Genomic DNA, 12,038 nt, shown 5'->3' with positions numbered 1-12,038 from the left:
CTCATTCTCCTCTCTCACTATCACTTTTCTAGGATGGTCGCGTACCACCTGCCGGGTGCCAATGTACCACAGGTGGTACCCGTACCACTGGTTGAAAAGCCCTGCTCTACCATCTTCTGGAGTCCATTTAAGCTCACCCCAAAGGGAACATAAATGATCCCATAATATTGATTATTTTTGAAAAGCAAGTTTTTAACTATAAATACTGTTTTCTTCCCCCCCCCCTCCCCTCCAATAGTTCTAAACATGGACAAACTATTGAAACTTCCATTAAGTTAAATGGCCAGGACCTCTTAACCCTACAAAACTATACACCTGAAGAAATCAAATATTTGCTTTGGGTAGCATCAGATTTGAAAAACAGAATCAAACACAAAAAAGAGGTAATGTGAATACTTTTGCTCTCATTTCTTTATGTTTTTTCTTCCCATATGGATTCTTATGTGATTCTGTAACTATAGATATTCACTGGTACTTCAGAAATTAGTTTTAAAATATTTTAGCTTGTCTGTCAAAATGACATGCTTATCGTAATTTATATTTTGTATGTTATGTCTAATATATTTAGGCTAAAGAACTTACTAAAATTTTAATTGGAAGTAAAACCCCATTTTGTTTCTGCTTTGCATTATGTTATGCCCTTAAATGAAAGAGGGTAGTCTTAGTCCCCCAGTTAGTTTGGAACTACAACTCCCAGCTTTCTTCACCCAGGACCCGAAAATCCTTACTTGCTAAAAAGGAATATTTTGTAACATTTATGAAAGAAAGAGTCCCATCCTTCATCTGAAAATGATTCAAAAGCAAAACACTATAAGCTAATTTTATTCAAAATAATTATTGTGCATTTCACTGTGTGATATACATATCACCCTTTTCTTTCTTGTATTTCAGTATTTACCTTTATTACAAGGAAAATCTTTAGCCATGATTTTTGAGAAAAGAAGCACAAGAACTAGATTATCTACAGAGACAGGTAAATATAAACTAAAACATTAGGGCTATACATGTATTTTTTGTGTGGCCTGCATAACATTTAACTGCCGAAGTTACAATATATAGAGAGTCGTAAGGAAAGGCCAATATTGTTTAAAAATCATGGATTGTCATTATTTATCTCACAATTAATTATTCAGAGAGATGATTTGTTACCAAATAATTCTTTCAAACCATTCAGAATTATACCAAAGTGACTACAAAGTATTTACAGTATATTCAACATAGCCATCCTGATGTTTTAGGGACATACAAAATATATTTAAGTATCTAAATCTGCACATAATATTGTGACTGTGATATGAATAATAAAATGTAGTATGACCAAAATTGGGACTGGAATTTCCATTGCTCAACAATGTGATTATAAAGCGAGAGATCACATCACATCACTGCATTGCTTAGCACTGACAATCCCACCATTTCTTGTTGCTGTTGTTGAAATCATGGAGAAAAAAAAATTGTCTTCAACGAAAGATTTAGGATGTCTATCTTATCTGCATCCCTAGAGAAAGAGCAAGGTTTTTATTTTACAAAATAGAATTAATAGATACCAAGAATTACTAAATCTGTCTGAAACATTGATTTACATGGAATATTCTCAGCACCCTTATTATTGGAAGTATTTTGGGTATTGTAACAAACATGTGGCTATCACATGTTGAGCACTGTTACTAATAATAAATTTATCTCTTACTACTTTCACTGCTTTATAGAACATACTGTATATGGCAATGGCTGTGCTGCCATCTTATGGTGAGAATAAAACTTGACACACACGTCAGTATACTATTGTCAAGGGAACAGGAGGAGGAAGCCAAATAGTCAGGATCATGACATACAATTAGGAAAGTCCAAACATGTATTTTCACTGCAGAAAGTTCATTTGATTGATATGTGCATTCCAACATGAATTCGAGATCACACTTTCTTCTTTAAATCTGGATTGCTACACAATCCTACCATTTGTGCATAGTCATAGTTTTATAGATTGATTCTGTTAAAAAGCAGAGTTTTGTTGCTACTGAAATTCCACATGGGAATTGGATTTTGCTTCCGTAGATTTTCTTTAATTTTTTTGGCAAAGCTCTGCAGTCTTTGGAAGGCGCACAATCAGATTACTATATTGAAGGGGAAAGAAATTCAGATGTAGGGACAGGAATTCAGGCGAAGGAAAAAGAATTCAGACCTGAGTCCATAGAGAGCTTTGAACCAGCCAGGCAGCCTCATCTCCAGAAAAAGAACTCCCCCGAGCACTGCCCGCTGAACTTTTATTCACCTCCAATCTTACAAAAAACTACATCAGTCTCATACCAAATAGGATACACAGAAATAATTGGATACTCAGGTGCCTATGAGATCACACAAAAACAAGGTAGCATAAGATGTATGTGAAGTCTTTATCATAGCGTTTCCCAAACCTCCCACATGCCAGGCCCCTCTCCCAGCCAGGAGAGTGTGCTCTGCACTGAAGCTGCCGAGAGGCCCAACTAGGGAAGAACGGAAAGGCTGAAAGGTGAAAAACCAAATTCTTGGGAGACCAAATTCTGGCCGTTCCCACATGTTCCCTTTTTTGTGTAATGACAGAAGCAGAATGCTTGAGATAAGCTTGCATAACATGTAAATCTTTGGCATTGAAGGTAGAGGTGTGAGATCGTTTAACAAAAAGCGAACGGCACAATGCCAGCAAAGAGGGAATACATTGAATACAGCAACACAAACTAATCAATATAACTATAGTTAAAATACCATAAACAAATAAATGCTTAAGCGAAGCTAAATCTGGTAGCCATAGAAAAAGCATTTTCCTAAGTCTATAAGTTGAAGAGCCCCAAAAATACATAGTATATAGGTGGTGGATATATTAAAATTGGTAAAAAGAGTATAATTTTGAATAATAGTAGCTGGAGCACAGACAGGAACAATGCAAAAGCTAATAACTTCATGAGCAGAAGCAGACATTTTTAAGCAAAAATTACTCTGACTAGAAATGTTGGTCAGTTGTAGCCACAAATTGAATTGTCCTCTATTTGCTAAAACTTCATAAATTCCTACAGATGAAAAAATAAAAAAAACAACCAAAAAAACACAGCAACAGTCCAAGTGCTGAATTGGTGTTAAGTTGAGCAATAAATGCCGACAGGAATAGTTGTAAGGTCACAAAGGGCATCTGCGCTGAGTGTTTTTAACATTCCCCATGTTACTGGTGGCTGAGTTCCTGCTGGCCGCGAAGGTCTTTTATGCCTTCGTGGTGTTTCACCCACTGGGTTCAGGTTCAATGTCAGGGCTGGATTGAATTCTGGGAGCGGACTGGCAGGCACCCACACCGGTCCTGTAGGAGTAAGAATAGATGCAAAACCCCTTCCCCAAGTAATCAATTCATCTGGTCCCTTCCAGGTTGGCTCGGGCAGCTCCTTATATAGCACTCGTGGTCGTTCCAGGGAAAGCTCCTTCCTAAAATGTCTCTCTGCAGGAGTATAAGGTTGATTAGTGATAGTTAAATGATTCAAAGTAAATAGCAATACTGGAATCAAGGATTTAAGATCTGAGGGAGTAATTCCCCTTTCTTTTGAATGTTTAAACAACAAAGCTTTAAATGTACCATGTGCACGTTCCACTATAGCTTGGCCTGAGCTATTGTATGGAATGCCATGTCGGAGAGAAATATCCCAAGTTCTGCAAAATTGAAAAAAAACATTAGAAGTATACGCAGGAACGTTGTCAGTCTTTAAGACAAGTGGTCGTCCCATGACAGCCATGGCAGCAAGTAGGTGCTGAATAACAGGAGAGGCAGTTTTGCTGCGAAGGGGGGTAACCCACACATCTGTTCCTCTTGGATTAATAGCATCAAAGGGAAAAGAGAGGGGGGAAGAGGAGCAAGGAGGACAGGCTGAGATAATATCACCAGCCTGAGAAAGTGGAATGTTAAAGGTAGCACCAAGAGATTTAGCATTCTGGTGAAAATAGGAATGGTTAGTCAAAGGGTAAGCCTCCTTAAGAAAATGGAAAACCACATTGGCTCTATGGTTGCCATCAGGAATAGTATCACGCAGGAAAGTTTGAAAAGTAAGGAATAGAGAAAGCAAGTTACGATCCAAAAGTGGAGACAGGTAAGCAAAGGCAATATGATTAAAAAGATTGTCCACAATAAGATTAAAAGGAATCAAATCATGTAATTTAAAGGCTAAAATCACTGCAGAAAGTTCAGCACGCTGGGCTGAGGTTTGAGAAGCTGTGAACTTAGTTTGCCATTTTCCATTAATTTGCCAAACAACCACCTCACGGGTATGAGATCCATCTGTAAATAAAGTAATAGCATTAGGAAGAGAGGTAGAAACCTGTGCAGATTGAAAAACAAAAGGCAATTCCTGTAAGAAAATCAAACGTTGGTCCTTGGGGGGGTTAAACAATACAGCTCTCACATAATCTACAAAGGCAATCGCATAAGCAGTAAACATTTGCAGAAAGAAATCATGCTGATCCTTGGTGCAAGGCAAATGAAAGACTAAAGGATGAAAGCCAGAATATAACATCTCAATGGGAAATACATTTTTAACTGGTGTGTGTATCAAATACAACCATTCTACAATGCAGATAGATTTAAGCATTTCAGGAAAAAATAAGATAGCAGTTGGCTGTAACAATCCTAAAAGAGAAGCTCTGTTAACCATAACTTTGCGAAAGGCAGAATTGATTTGATGAAGGCAATGTTGCATCGCCGTGGAGACTGGAATCTGCGCGTCAGGGGTTAAATGATCTTGCCAGGCAATAAAAAGTGGACGCAACAAAGCAGTAGTTAACCCTAAAAATGGTCTAGCCCAATTCAGATCTCCTAAAAACTTTTGCAATTGTACCAGAGTAAAATGAGATGGAATGCACAGAGTTGAAACAAAAGGAGAAAAAGAAGATTGAAGCATCTGAAGACCTAAATATAGAAAGGGAGGTTTTATTTGAACCTTCTCAGGGGCAATGACAAGTCCCGATTTAGCCAAGATTTCCTGTAAGGTTAGGAAAAAGTTAACAGGTAAAGGCTTTCTAGCAAGCAAGAAATCATTCATAAAATGGTAAGCAAAGCATTTTTTGTCTTTGGCTGGCTGAACTACAGCTACAAGAGCTGTGGCCCAAAGTTCTGTCTTATGAGATTCAGTTTCAATGTTCTGACACAAATTAATCATTGGAGCAATGGTAGTCTCAGGTTTGGAATCAATTGCTTTCAGGGCTGTTTTGCAGTTCTGATTAGTATTTTCAAATGCCAATTGTTTCATCAGAACGTCAGCAGCAGCTTCATTTTGAGCCTTTTCAGGGAGAAGCTCTCGGGTGGAACTGCTTTGCAACCCATTGTCTGTAACACTTCCTTTCAGCTCTTTGTGAACTGCAGATGGGACAGACTCATGGACTTGCTGATTTTGAGCGTTTTGGACCACAGGGCAGACAGCCATTAATGGCAATGCCTCCTGGATGTCCTCTGAATTTTCAGAGACCAATGCAGACTGCACCATTTGTTGAATAGCAGTCTGTGTTTGAGGCTGTTGAAAGTCCAAATTTTGCTGACTCTCAGAGCTCCCCTGCCGTGAAGAATTATGATAAGACAGTGGTGGCTGAGGGTCTGGGGGATACAGGATTGGTGCCTCAGGAATTATTAATTTTGGAGGATACAATATTGGTGCCTCAGGAGTTATTAATTTTGGAGGGTACAAGAGAGGATTGGACCACTCAGTAATAGCTTTATAGCAGAGTTGCCAAGTGTGTAGTACTGATACTGGAGTGGTTGCAGCCTGATGCAAATCTTTCCCAATTTCTTGCCAATCATAGGGATTAAGAGATCCATCTGCAGGATACCAAGGGCATAATTTACCAATAATCTTAACCAGCTCTTCTACATCCTCTTTATAAACTTTAACTGTTTGCTTAGTCCTTGTCAACAAATTGCAAAGGTCAGATACCTGTTTTTCCTGTCCTGTTGAAAGAGAAGTCCCCATATTTACCCCGTTGACTCCTTAAACGGAATGAATTGTTGAACTGACTTCGTTGACTCCTTAAACGGAATGAATAAGTTGGTCTTACCTCGTTGACCCCTTAAAACGGGATGAATTAGTTGAACGCGTTCGTTTAGCTCCTGCCGAGCGGAGGTAAGCCAGAAGTTACAGTTTGCCTCACAGCCGCACATGTATCACACCCCTCACAGGCATAACGTCGGGCACAGGCATCATGTCGGGGTCACCAGATGAAGGGGAAAGAAATTCAGATGTAGGGACAGGAATTCAGGTGAAGGAAAAAGAATTTAGACCTGAGTCCATAGAGAGCTTTGAACCAGCCAGGCAGCCTCATCTCCAGAAAAAGAACTCCCCCGAGCACTGCCCGCTGAACTTTTATTCACCTCCAATCTTACAAAAAACTACATCAGTCTCATACCAAATAGGATACACAGAAATAATTGGATACTCAGGTGCCTATGAGATCACACAAAAACAAGGTAGCATAAGATGTATGTGAAGTCTTTATCATAGCGTTTCCCAAACCTCCCACATGCCAGGCCCCTCTCCCAGCCAGGAGAGTGTGCTCTGCACTGAAGCTGCCGAGAGGCCCAACTATGGAAGAACGGAAAGGCTGAAAGGTGAAAAACCAAATTCTTGGGAGACCAAATTCTGGCCGTTCCCACACTATATCTTTCACTTAGAACAGACACATTGTACAGAAGAATTTCTGTTGCGTAAACACTGCTGAACTATCTAAGTGCATAGCAAATGTTATTGTTTGTCTATTTGATCATTTATTTATTAGGATTTGCACTTCTTGGAGGACATCCATGTTTCCTTACGTTACAAGATATACACCTGGGTGTCAACGAAAGCATCTCTGACACAGCACGGTTTGTAGAATATTTGGTGACTTTGATAATATAAATATTAAAATTCAATTACTTTTATTCAAAAATTAGATGTCTTTTTTTCAGCCAAGAAAACTGAAGGGAAAAAACCTGATGCTTCAAGAGCATTGATAAGCTTGAATCTAAGGACATTAAAACTGTACATTACACACTTTATAAGTAAGAAATGGCATCCTTCCTAAAATATGGACAAAGTGGAAGGCAAGATGGAGATTGCTGTATTGCCAATATAGTTCACAATGTTGCATAAAAACTCTGAACAGCCCCCCCCCCAAAAAAGGAACAATTTTACCTGTGAGGATATTGTACTTTTTTGTAGAATTCTGTGCATTGTCAGAAAAATAAAGTACATATTTTGAAGCAGAAGTGGAGATTATAGAGTGCTACAAAGTCACAACTGTTACTCAGAAAAACATGATATTGAATGATGGAGGTTGTTGATCAGAAAAGAAAAGCTCCTTTAATGAAGATTTTACATTTTTCCATTTACTTTAATAATCTCAGAGCTAAAAAACAGTAACAATGTAGTTTTAATATAAAAAAATACCATTGTCCTAATATGTTCTTCACAGACCAAATCCATCAAGTTCTGTAACCTAGAATTAAATATTATTTAAATCCCTCATGTTCTTATACTCTCTCTCTCTCTCTCTCTCTCTCTCTCTCTCTCTCTCTCTCTCTCTCTCTCTCTCTCTCTCTGTGTGTGTGTGTTTCTGTAGATGCATATATAATTGGAGTTTAAGGATATAAAGACTAGTTTTTTGCACATTTTAAAATTATATTTTAGTTTCAATATTTAAGTTCATACATCCCTCTAAATAATAATATTTGCTTATTTTGAATAAATATGATACAGAAATTCAGCAATTACAATATATTTTTATGGTTGAAGTCAGTCAATGTATGTTTATTTAATAAGTTAACATTATGTGTAAACTCAGCCTTTCCATAACATTACATTGATACTGTATATGTATCTGTGTGAATCTCATGCAGCATAACTAGCACATAGACATGTAGTATTGCATATTTTAAAGTGTGAAAAATGGTTAAAATTATTCAGCTATTCAGGTAGTTATTGCATTGATACATTACAGAGGCTTTATATTTTGTTTTCTATAGGGTATTATCAACCATGACAGATGCAATCCTGGCCAGAGTATATAAACATTGTGACCTAATCACACTGGCAGAAGAAGCCGTAATCCCAGTGATAAATGGGTTGTCTGATTTTGATCATCCTATCCAGATTTTAGCTGATTATCTTACACTTCAGGTAATAGCTTTCTATTCTTTGATTTAAAATATAGTTTTTAGCAATTTGTACTCTTCTGAAAAGTTCAATATGTTTGAGTTATAAGGAGATATATAGGTCTATCTTAGAGAGTTCAGATTTGAACTGAAGTTAAGAAATCGACAGAAGAAAATATTTGTAACTCAGGGTTGAACTGTGGGGGTCCTTAGTGCTCTCTGAGCTTGGTGGTTTTGTTGCAGACATTTTATTACCAACTAGGTGACATCATCAATGCACAAGGACCTCATAGTTAAGAAATATTTATATTATATTATATTTATTATATTTTTATACCGCCCTTCTCCCGAAGGACTCAGGGCAGTGTACAGGGCAATAAATATAAAAACGGAATACAAAAGTTAAAAAACGATTAAATATGCCCAAGTTTAAAAGAGTAATTAAAAACATATTAAAACCCCAACCCTAACCCATCAAACCAGGTCAGATTGCTCAAATAAATAAGTTTTTAGATCGCGCCGGAAGGAGCGAAGGTCGGGGGCCATCCGGAGCTCAACTGGCAAGCGGTTCCACAGGTCTGGCGTGCCCACAGAGAATCCCTGATTCAATTCTTACTTCAGATTCAATCTCCTAGCAAGCTGCTGTTTTCTACCTTACTCCCATGTCTTGTATATGGGCAATAATATTCATATATTTTATAAAGTGGTCATAGAAATATTGAGATCATATTTAGAGAAGTGTTCTGTATACAGTAAATGCTATATATTTTTAATTATTTTCTTCAGGATAAGAAGAAAGACCAACTGATCTTTTCTTCCAGACTCTGATTCCAGTCACTGTAAACATATCTGTGTATAGATGCAATAGACATAAATTTGGCCCCTGGTTAGAATAGCAAGACAATGTGAAGCAAGTTTATATTCAGGTTTCTGTAAGACAATCTCAAGGCAGAAAACCTTCATTGTCTGATAAAGAAGTTTGCTCTGTAAGGTAATCAAATAGGTAGCACCCTGGAGAGCTCCAAGTGTACTGTAATTTCCATCAATAAAGCCCTGCCTGAATTTATGGAGGGCTATATAGTTTAGATGATTAGCAGTGCCTTCAGTTGTCAAATTTTTGACACACAAGCCAAGGAAGCAAGAAGCACAGAGATTCCATTAAGGTATCTTTATTATTAACCTGGGATAAATATAGAATTTTGAAAACAGTGATAGAAATTTACCAGCTTCAATTGTAGTAAGTTAGTATGATGGAGCCTCTTTAAAGTGATTTTCCCTAGATCTTTCAGCACTCGGATTGAGTTGCCTTTTCTGAAATGAACTACCTTGCTTCCAATTTTCCCACAATTTCTCATATCATTGAGCATATATATATATATATATATATATATATATATATATATATATATATATGTTCCCCTGCACATGTGTGCTAGTCGTTTCCGACTCTAGGGGCCGGTGCTCATCTCCGTTTCAAAGCCGAAGAGCCAGCGCTTGTCCGAGGACGTCTCCGTGGTCATGTGGCTGGCATGACTAGACGCCAAAGGCGCACGGAACGCTGTTACCTTCCCACCGTAGTGGTCCCTATTTTTCTACTTGCATTTTTACGTGCTTTCGAACTGCTAGGTTGGCAGAAGCTGGGACGAGTAATGCGCTCACTCTGTTATGCAGCACTCGGGATTCGACCCGCCAAACTGCCGACCTTCTGATCGACAAGCTCAGCATCCTAACCCACTGAGCCACTGCGTCCCATATATGAGGAACATTTTAATGGAAACAGATATTTTTTAAAGATGCTGAATTAATTCAAATTTCAAAGACTTCACATTAATTTGTGAAGAAAAATAATAAGAAATGAGAAACCCAAGGGTGATTTAACCCTCATATATGAAAGCTTGTATCCCTCCAGCTTATTTTCTTTCAGTACCACTATATTTTATGTGAAATAAGGTTTATATATACACTTCCTTGCATAACTGTTTTATAAAAAATATACATGATAAGTGAATGAAAGATAGGCTTTTAAAGATCTAGTAACCACTTGCTGCTTAAAATGTACAGTCATTCCTTTGACTGGATGAATCACCCAAACTGTCTGGATACCTTTCAGTGCATGAAAAAAATACAAGAACATCCCTTCAGAATACCTAAAAATCTCTGCACTGCAGAAGACACCGAAGCACTTCCCATGCATCTATGGAATAACTATATAGTACTGCCCTGGAGTAGCAAATACTCTAATTGAAAATGAGAGTCAGCCTACTTAAACTGCTTTGAAATGTCTAACATCATGTAATTTCATAACAGTGTAGAATTAATTAAGCCATATTCATATTTTCTATTTGTCCAGTATCTTTTTAATCCAGTTTTCACTTTTATAGTATATTTTATGGTCAAGAATCTATATGTTTTCAGTTATCAAATGGTTTGCTATTTTTATACCAATTCACTACCTATTTGCTGTACTAGTAAATCCCCATATAAGTTACCCTTTGGAATACCTGCATTATCAACCATATTTCTTTTTTCTCTTAGATTCTGGGGTGTAGAAGGACAGTGGAATGGAAATTACAGCTTGGCTTCCATCATCAAATATAAGAGAGATTTAATAGAGAATACCTTTTTTGTTGGCTAGCAATGGCTATTATAATTATCCAAGGCTATTATGCTAACAGCATTTCAGTCTGCCAAAAAAAAGCTATTGCAAGGTTAAATGATTTTCCATTTATTGTTATAACAATACTGTAATATATTAATTCAGCCTTGGTTAAAATGGTAATTCATTAACAATAAGGTTAGTTATAATAATAATAATTGTATTAACAAAATACAATACCCTGTAATCTATGAAGTAAGGGATCCAGAGCAAGTAAAAATATTGCCAAATGATTACCTGTAGTTTATGATTAAAATATTATTCAGATTTAACAAGTATACAGTACCATTGCTATACTAAGCATATTGACTTTTCTCAAAAGATTCCAATTTCTATATTCTCTATCTCTCTTTTCCCCCTTCCCCCCCTCTCTTTGTTTTATTTATTTTTGGGGATAGGAACATTATAGGTCCTTGAATGGATTGACCCTCAGTTGGATAGGTGATGGAAACAATGTTCTAAACTCTATTCTGTTGAGTGCTGCTAAATTTGGGATGAATCTTCATGTTGCTACTCCAAAGGTAAGGGATTTTTACTGTTATAAACAGAGATCAGTTTGTGATGCTTAAATATTTAAACGATTTTAAACATAGTGTGAGATATTCAGAAGAGGTAACTCATTTGTTTTTGCCTACTATGTCTATTCATGGAGTTTAACTGTGAGGAACCACGTGGACCAGAAATAACTTAAAATAGAGCATATTATAACTCTTGCTCACATTTTGCAAATATGACTTGCAATTATTTGCTACCATTCATCTTATTCTCTTTGAACAGCCTTCGCTCAACATGGTAGACTATAACTCAGGATTATCATCCTAAGGATACTGCATTAGGAAAGCAGAGAGAATGGAGAGGATGAACTCTTATTAAGTTTCAGTATTACAGACAGAAAAGGAGTTTTGTTTCTGCTTTTTATCCTCCTCCTCCTCCTCCTCCTCCTCCTCCTCCTGCTCCTTCTCTTTTGCCACTGCCTATTTTGTAGCTGAATGTGAATTGGTAATAAATCAGCTCATTTACTTCATACAGAATACACCACAAGATTACAGGTACTCCCTCATTTATGATGGCAATTGGGATCAGGATTGCCACTGCTAAGTGATGCAGTTGTAAATCACAATGTCACATGACTGCATCACTTAGCAAAGGCAGTCCAGGCAGTCCAAGTTGTTGTCTTAAGCCAAGACAGTGGGTTGTTATGGGGGAAGCAGCAGGAGTCCCAGATCAGGAGCACGGGAGGTGGGGGCATAG

Source organism: Vipera berus, assembly GCF_964194415.1.
Source record: "Vipera berus genome assembly, chromosome: 4".
Classification (NCBI taxonomy): domain Eukaryota; kingdom Metazoa; phylum Chordata; class Lepidosauria; order Squamata; family Viperidae; genus Vipera; species Vipera berus.
Note: the sequence above shows the minus strand (reverse complement) of the source record.